The sequence below is a fragment of the Falco naumanni genome, chromosome 11, assembly GCF_017639655.2.
Source record: "Falco naumanni isolate bFalNau1 chromosome 11, bFalNau1.pat, whole genome shotgun sequence".
Lineage (NCBI taxonomy): Eukaryota > Metazoa > Chordata > Aves > Falconiformes > Falconidae > Falco > Falco naumanni.
In genome coordinates this window covers 11,263,385-11,271,798 of record NC_054064.1, presented here as the reverse complement: position 1 = coordinate 11,271,798, position 8,414 = coordinate 11,263,385, and positions in this window count along the sequence as shown.

Here is an 8,414-nt window from a genome sequence, read left to right as displayed (position 1 = left end):
GTTGGGTAGCACAAAGGAAGTTGAAATAAGGAGTATGGATATAACAAATGCTCTTCCTTTCCCAAAGTGACTTGCTGAAATGACTAAACACTGATTTTAATAATTAAAAGGAAAAATAGAGATGTTCTTTGCCGATGCTGTATCCCTTTGGTTTTGGTAGGTATTTATCAGGAGTTAGAGGACTCAGAATCAAAGATTAGTATAAATTAACAAAGCCAAAGTTAGAGAAAGTTACAGTTTAGCCATCTGAGCTGACCTCAATCTTGCTATAAATTAAACAAATAAATAAAATCGAAGACAGTGGATTTCCTTTGCTTTATACAGATGCGTTTGGCCTCAAGTACCCAATGCCTCACTGGTATCACAATGTGTTATCACTTAATGCCTGTGCATAGAGATTAGAAAACACTTGCATTTTCTTTCACTTCACAGAAACATAAATTGTCATTTCAGATGGAGGGTCAATGTGCAATCAAGCCCGCAAGGGCAGCAGGGTGAGACAGCAGCAAGACAAATAGATGACAGCCGGCAGTAAGAGAAAGCAGCTTGCCTCAGCCAGGCATGTTGCTTACTTTTGCTCTTCTGCTGCCCCTTTTTTGTTGTCCAACATATACCTTCTGCTATCTTACTATCATTATGACTGTCCCTTCCCCTCCCCCCCCCCCCCCCCCCCCCCCCCCCCAAATAATCTTGTGGGTTATCTGAGTATGGGAAAGATCCACTTTTCTCTGAACTCTCATACCAAAATGGGTTACCAGAATGCAGATCACCTCGGTTTAGGATTAGGAAGAGGAAAATGAAGGAACAAAATTTATTGTTAGTTCTGACAAGAGCAAGCTTTCTGCGGTCACTGAGCATGACACAATGATAAACAAAGTATGACATGACTTAATTTTTATTCCTAAGTGTACTAACATGCATGTCTACTCAGGACGACAATTACTGATACCTGTAAACAGTACAGAATGTTGTGTTATTTGTTGTGATTACATTTATAACTCTGAACCACCACTGATGGAATTGCCAAAATAAGCAGGGATTTTTTTTTTGGTTCTTCCTCCATGTTCATATAGGCCTGATTTCCTTAGATGCTGACATTTTATAAATGTCATAGTTTACGAGGAAATAATAAAACCCCAGATAACACCACACAACACTGTGACCTTTAGCTGAGGGATTGCTATAAGTTCTTAAGTAAGCTCAGTAAAGAAATTCAGAGGTGAAAATTCAGGTTCTAGTAAGTAATTGAAGACTTCAAAGGTCACAGATTTAGCAGAAATTCTGTCTGTGAGTCAGAGCCAGCAATACTACTTTTTTTTTTTAGCCTGTTGCTTGTGATTTGATTTTGCAATTGATCTGCTTTAGCAACATATTATAAACAGCTTTAATTGAACATTCAGAATTTTTCATTATTACTTGGAATTGAGTTTTTTTTACAGTGACCAGTGTAATCAAACCTCCAGGCATTCCCACTGTTAATGTTATTGCTTAGGAAGTAAATTTTATGGATATGTTTCCATGACAGTATTTCTGGCAGATACTCCCAACAGGTATCTAGTTCCATTTAATGAGCCACTCCCAAAATGGAGAAAAACGTGTTTTGTCTATACTTATGAAGATTATCAGAACTGTTTTGAAGATTTAGGCTCTATCGTAGCTTGGATAGGTATCTTGAAATTTGAGGGTGCTATCACAGCTTGGATAGGTGTCTTGAAATTTGAGATAGCATCCCCCACTACAAGGAATATTGTTTTTTCCAGAAGGCAGCAGACAATAGTTAAGTTTTTGGCCTCCAAAGGGGGCCATCCCCTCCCACTCTCCAAAACAGGGAGAAAAAACCCAAAAGGTTCCTACATGCTCACAGGCTTATTCAATTTTGGCATCTATATCTGTATCCTAGAAGAACTGCACAGTTGTTTATTCCCCAGACTTCAAGAACTGAGCAGAGTATACCAGTTCAGTCTATATGGACACAGAATGGCAAGCTGGTTAGCTTTTCTAATAAGACAGACATTAAACCGTATCTCATTGCTCAAAGAATTACATCTGAAGCTGCATGTAATGTGAAGCTATAATAACCAGAAGCACAACTAAACCCCACCTAAACAATTATTATTTAAGCCCAAAATCAGTATGTGTAAAAAACTAACAAGAAATAAAAATTAGTATATTTAAGTACGGAGGTACTTGATAAAGTGTATTTATCAATTAAGTCAATGAAGTGCAGGCTCCTGAGAAGTGTAGTGATAGATAATGCTACAAAGGCAGAAAGTCACTGTTCTGTGTGCTGCATTTGAAATAAAAGCAGGAAGAACTAGACATCTGCTGTGATGTTGTGGGAATAGAAACTTTGCTATAGGTAGCACAAAAGACATGGGATGGCTTCCTCCAAAATTAAGTATTACTAATCCTGGAAAAACAGAGAAAATATTACCTGTAAATGAGATATATTTGTTGCAAACCCACAAAATTTCCTAGAGATTGGTGGCATTGGGAAATGTGGACGATGGGTTACAGGAGAGTTTTAATTGGTTGTTCAAATGGTCTTAAAAGCACAACTTGTGGTTTAATACTCCTGGGAATTGAAAACTTAGTTTGTACCTCAGGGATAGAATCATGTATAGAACAGGAAGTTTGAAATCTAGTCAGAAGCTATCCTGGATAGTCACTGCGGCTTGAGCTCATATGAGAGTTGTGTATGTTTAAATGGAATTGAAATTCTGAGAATACATAGAGAGACATTTTCTTACCGTACACACAGCACCTTTACATCAATCACAGCACCAATATATAGATGTTTTCTCACCTGCATGCTCAGCACCAATCAGGACTTCTAACAGGTTCATTCCACACTTCCAGAAGACAAGCAACAATATAGAACATAGTACAAATCTAATTCACATTTGCCTTAGTCTAAGGTTTAAATGACTTGACCCAGCTCCTAAAGTATTTTGATTGCAATTGCTGAAAATCAAAAAATCCCCACAACTGACAAATGGTGAAAAGAAATTATTTGATCCAAGTCTGAGGCAAGCATTTTGTTGCAATCTGCTATCTAGGAAATTAATCGTGCATGTACCATGTAAATATATGAGTGCCTGCTAAAATGGCATGAATAGTGATACTCCTGACACACTTAAGAGTACTGTTAAAATATTAATCATTTGGTAATAGAAAAGGAAGCATTTAGGTAGTATGGCACTCCTACTCCAGTAAGTTATAAATGTTACTTTTGACATAAGCTCCGTGGATCTCTGAACTCTCAAAGCAGTAGGTGTAGTCAGAGTAGAGAAGTCAGGTGTAAAATAAAATACAAAAAAACATCAAAAACTATTTCTAGCACACAGAAACATCTCAGCAGTAGGTTACTTGGTAGTTCCATATAGAATTTTTATTGTGTTGGTGAATTAATGCATGCTCTAAATATCGCAAATAAAATAGCGGTTGCTTTGCTATAACTGTGAATGACTGGTACCGTTCTGTAACATCATTTATTACAAAATATCACAAAACCAGCTTCTTGAGTCACATACAAAAATCTCCTAATGCCTGAACTGTAGAAAGAAATCTCTCTCAAACTTCTAACTGTGCTAAAAGTTCTTCTAAGTCCTTCTCCATTCAAATTTTGTGAATGTCAATTTGTTCCAGCTCACACTTTCAAATTTATTGAATCTTATTGGTTTTCTTGTCAAAAAACCTGGGTTCGAGCTTAGAGGGCTTTTGCATGTCAATGCTGATTGTATCCCCAGAAAATGACATATCATTATATCTCAGTCCTCAACTACCTACGAATATAATGTATTTTAGAATAAAAGATTCATCGGAAACAGCTAAAACTCAGAGTAGATGAAATCACAGACCTTTCTGTTGATAATGGGAACTCTTGCACTCACACAGAATAATTTGAGAGGAAAAGGCCTATTTTGGATCCAGATATAATTTTGTCTCTTCCTTAAATCTTGAAAAAAATATTTGCTGTTAGTTACTTTTGGTTAGATGTCAAATCCACAGAAATTTATAATTATGATTGTGTAGTAAACAACGTTGCTACTGATAAGTTATGAATGCTTTGCAAACATAACCATGCATTTTTTAAATTTAACATGCAACAGCGATGGAAGACAGCATGAGATATTTCTCTACAGATTTTGCAGTGTAACTCGTTCATAATATCTTTAATACTCTTCAGCAATAATCTGTTAAAAATTAATTTTACTGTCATAGCAAAGAGTATTTTGAATACACTTTGCACATCTAAAACTGATTTATATCTTAATTTTTTTTCTACAATAGTATTTTGCAGTTACATTGCACCTCCTACAAAAATAGATTCTAGAAGACCCCACATACACTGCTGAAAGTCAAGTTCATAAAACAGCTGTGATTGAATACAATAATTGCTGGGTATTAGAAAGAAGTAAGACATCAGATTTCATATGTAAAGGATCATGTGGAAAATATTAATTAGAAGTTATTAAGAACCTAATCTGAGGGTCATTTAGGAAAGGTCAGTTGCAACTATTTCAAAGAGGAAATGGAAAGAATATGAATGCCTCTCCCTTCCCTCTTCCATCATTAAGCACTCATTATGAGACATGATTAAGCAAAGTGTTTGAAATCCTGCAACTAGTTGATCACTTAGTCTGTGCAGCAGAAGGTTAAAGACTATTCCATGTTAGATTGAGCCATCTAATGAGATACTCTGATGAAGATTCTGCACAATTGGAATCTTGCTCTTGAAAAATCCTGAGAGACTGAATTTACCTCTGTGTGTGGACTTTTTTTTCTAAACAGATAAAATGATGAATCTCTATACAAAACCATTAATCTCTAAATGAATTAGCATTGCAAGGTTCTGGGATCAGGAAAGTTAAATTCTCTTTTCAAGATTCACTAGTAAGAGAACCTGTTTGAGGTATTTAAGCAAGAATGAGGGGGAAAACCACCTTGTTCTCATTCTTGACGAAATCTTGTGTTGCAGTGTTTTGCTGCAACAACAGAGCAACACTCTGAAGTAGGATCAGGGAGGTTGGAGTTTTGTAAGTGAGCCACTGAGAGGTCTCAGTGTGGGGAGGTGAAGGTCCAATAACAGGTCCTATTCGGGCTTCTGATTCTGCAGCTATGGCGATAAGTGGGGATCTCCGCCCATCTCCTCACTGACCCCTTAAATCCTTCCCAGCATCACTAATAATCTTCAAGGGTAACTTCAAGAAGTTACTGTTCATAAGAATTAATGGGCTTGATTCCCCAGTGCATTAGAGCTTCTTTTTTTATTGCAAACTAGGCAGAAGCCAGCTGCTATGAGAACCAATGGTGGGAATATTCTCTGGAAGTAGTTTCGGTAATACTTCTGGCCGTAATAACTTCCAGCTGTAGCTTCTTCCGCAATACCTTCTAGCTGTGGCTGTAAGACACCAACCAAGGATAAAAGGGTGCCTTTTAACAAAATCCTTTGTCTTCTATGGTCTGCTATGAGACTGTAAAATAGACTTCACTCTACTTTACTGATACCCGCCACTGTATAACCGCCTGGTTCACATTCACTGAGTCTGTGGAAAAGCAATCACTGCATCAACTATTTCACATTCTTCTTGATAGCTGTCAATCTTATGCATTCAAGCCACCTCAGATGTGATGCTGCAGAAACATTATTTGTTTGGTTTTTTTCCAGAAAAGTACCTCTCTCTTTCCTATAATTACCTTAAGAGTAGTATCCCATCTGCCTCTCCAAATGGTGTTCATATTTCCAGATTTTTCCTCAGTCATAATTTTAAAATATAGAGCTGTTTACAGAACACTACATTAAGTATTTCAGATTTCAAAATATGGTTTTGCTCTTATTCTAAACCAAAGCATTATAAACTCCATCAGGCAAATACATTTTTCTGAAGACAATTTGTTTTGCCTCAAACAGTTAATTTTTAAACTTTTTTTTTTTTACTTGGTATTATAACACAATTAAAAACAAAATCACTATTAAAACTTGTTCTAAAAAAATATACTCTTTGTAACAAGTTTTAAAATGGGATAACTTGAAGTTGCCAGGACTTCTTCCTAATTTTTATGTTTGCTTTTTCTTGAAACAGATTTCTAAGAATAAACCCCTGTTTTTAATCAAAGATTTTGATTTGAGCAACACATTCTCACAGAAGTAGCTCTGTTGCTTTTCCTACCTATGTTAATTAGAAATGCTAGCCATAGGGTTTTTTTGTACAGAAAAAAGAATTGGCTAATCTAGGCTGCTCCGTACAGAGATGGCCACACCGGCTGCACAGTTGTCACTTGCCAAATTGGGATGATTTCCTATGGGAAATCTGGGTGTACCCTGAAAAACCATCCTATGAGCTCTTGGCCAAACAACATCTGAATTCAGAGGTCCCGCAAGAATTCACAGGTATGGGATCTCTGGAGAAGCTTTCCTTTTGGACCAATTATGGAACGAGTTTGACAGGCTTAATGTGGATAAAGTTACCGTTAGATCTTTCACATTACTGTTAGATATTTTGGAAATGCTGCGTAGACTTTCAAGCAGGCAGAGTACTATAAGAAAAACACTCTTCCATTCAACAAGCTGCAAATCTGTTATTACACTGATTTTTATCCAGCTCCCCATGTTCCTGAAAACACATAGTTTCAAACATCACACTACATACTCTCTTGAGTGACAAGTTTTCCTCCCTGCACAACATTCCCTGTTTGACGTCATACAAAAGTATAATTGGCATAAAGATATGAATAATGAGAATGTCCTTTCAATAAGATATCTTAAAGTATTTAAAGAATTTTTAAAAGTTTGTTTTGTGGAACTTATCAGTATCTATGTATAAACTACATATTAGAAGAATATCTACAGTTACCTCTTCAAAACACATCTTGGGTTCTTTTTCCTCGTTATTATTCTGGGAGAAGCAGGCAGTGATGTACACACTTATATGTACTGTGTGCCATTACCACTGCATTCAAGTATACTGCAGTCTTTTCACTTATTTGTAAGCCTTCTGCAAACTCAGTAAGTCCAGCATGAAGGACTGTATGCAATAGACCTTGGTTCTATACAAATAAATATACCAGCTCAAGCCCTTATCCAACAACATGGGAAACCTAAATGCACGTTCTTTGAATTAACAAACACATCTGTTTGCTCTAGAATTACGTATGAAAAAGAGAAATTATAAAAAGTTATAAACTTGGAGTAAAAGAACAGCAGAACCTTTTTCTAAATTATGATTAAGCATCCTTCTTCCAGGAACTGTTCACTAACTATTTGCAACCTGCTTATAGGAATATTCCAAAGATCACAGTTCTCTCTGTGCCATCCCCCAAATTATACATACTGCAAGCATTAATCCTAGTGTCCTCTTTCAGGTCTATTTATAGCTGGCCATGCAGGGATTTTGACATGAAAGCCAGCTTAATTATTTTGGTTCGGTTTTGTATTTTTTTGTTTGTTTGGTGGGGGTTTTTTTAAGCATTGGAACTTTGTTAGTATCAGCTGTGCTAACCCTCAGAGTAAAATCTTTACACCAAGAGAGGCTAAGACCTATCACTGATACATTAAATACTGCCATAAATCAGGAAAACTCCTCCTTCGTCCACTACTCTTCATGTAAATTCAAGATTTATAATGTGCCACTGAAGAGATTCTGAACAGACAGTCTGTAAAGCTGAAGCTCCTCACGGTAGCTTTTTAAAGGTTCACCTCTTTATCCACAACAACCTAGAGACAGACAATGCTACATTTCCATGTACAGGAACCTGGCAGAAAGATGAACACCTTAGGCATAGAGTCACATTCTCTGCTTTCATTGTTATTCCAAGGCAAAGTGTTTTTCTTCATTCAAATCACCATTTCTCCCTAGGATACTTCCATCTGACTGTCCCATTTTCTTCATGTGCCTGCTTAGCGCTTCTGCAGAAGCAGGAGTTGCTCTTTCATTTGGTGACTGTCTTGCACTTTGGGAACATTCTCCATTCTGCCTGAGTTGTCTCTGGTTTTTGCAAAGTTTTCTATTATACCATGAACAAAAGTCTTGAGATCAAGTTGCTGGCCCAAAGTGAATAACCAGGACCCTTTGAAAAAGGGTTTCCAAAAGTTCTGTCTCTGCGGCATCCTCATGTGTCCATCACAAATCAGCAACCATTTGCCAGGTAGAAGGTATAATGAACTGTATTAAGAAAGCTGACTGAAGGAATGCAAATACATATGAGATACGTATGGCCCGATGTGCTTCCAAGGAGAGTGGTTTAGTTAGAGGTTGCTTTGTTCTTTACTGCTAACAGGTAGCTAACACTGGATTGCTCCTACAGCTTCTCGGCACATGTTGATCTTGGTTTTATTTTTACTTGACAGCTTACAGGGCACACAATTCAAATTAAGGAGTAAAATTTTTACATTTTCATGTTTAGCAAGTACC